Raw genomic sequence first — 570 nt, 5'->3', positions numbered from 1 at the left:
GTACACCTGGAATGTAAAAGGGAGCCATTCCCCCGTTAAAAAGAAAGAAGGTGCTGTCAAGCCTCAGGAAGGAAAAGGTGGACATCGCCCTGCTGCAGGGGACACATATAACTGATAAGGATCATCTGAAACTGCAGCAAGGAGGTTATGATAGGGTATTCTTCTCCTAGTTTAGCTCCAAGTGTAGAGGAGTGTCTATATTGGTAAGAAGGAACTTCCCTTTGCAGGTAATTGAGCAAATTAAGGACAAACATGGACTGTCCGTCATTCTTAAAGCTCTAATACATGGAGAAGAGTATGGTGTTCTGAATGTGTATTGCCCCTCCGGTGCACCCTCTTAAATTTCTAATTGATGCAGTTGCTAAATTAATGAGTCTTGGGGTACACCGCATGGTCATTGGAGGGGATTTCAATCGCCTAATAGATCCCGAGGGAAACAGGGTGCCAAGGGGCCAGGCAGGTACACCTGCGCAATCTAAGCAGTTGGTGGGCATGTGCGAGGAGTTGGGATTAGTGGATGTGTGGAGGCATCTCCACCCTAGTGGAAGAGACTTTATTTTCTCTTCCAAC

The sequence above is a fragment of the Chiloscyllium plagiosum genome, unplaced genomic scaffold (genome assembly GCF_004010195.1).
Source record: "Chiloscyllium plagiosum isolate BGI_BamShark_2017 unplaced genomic scaffold, ASM401019v2 scaf_14916, whole genome shotgun sequence".
NCBI classification, from domain to species: Eukaryota; Metazoa; Chordata; class Chondrichthyes; order Orectolobiformes; family Hemiscylliidae; genus Chiloscyllium; species Chiloscyllium plagiosum.
This window is presented reverse-complemented; position numbering follows the sequence as displayed.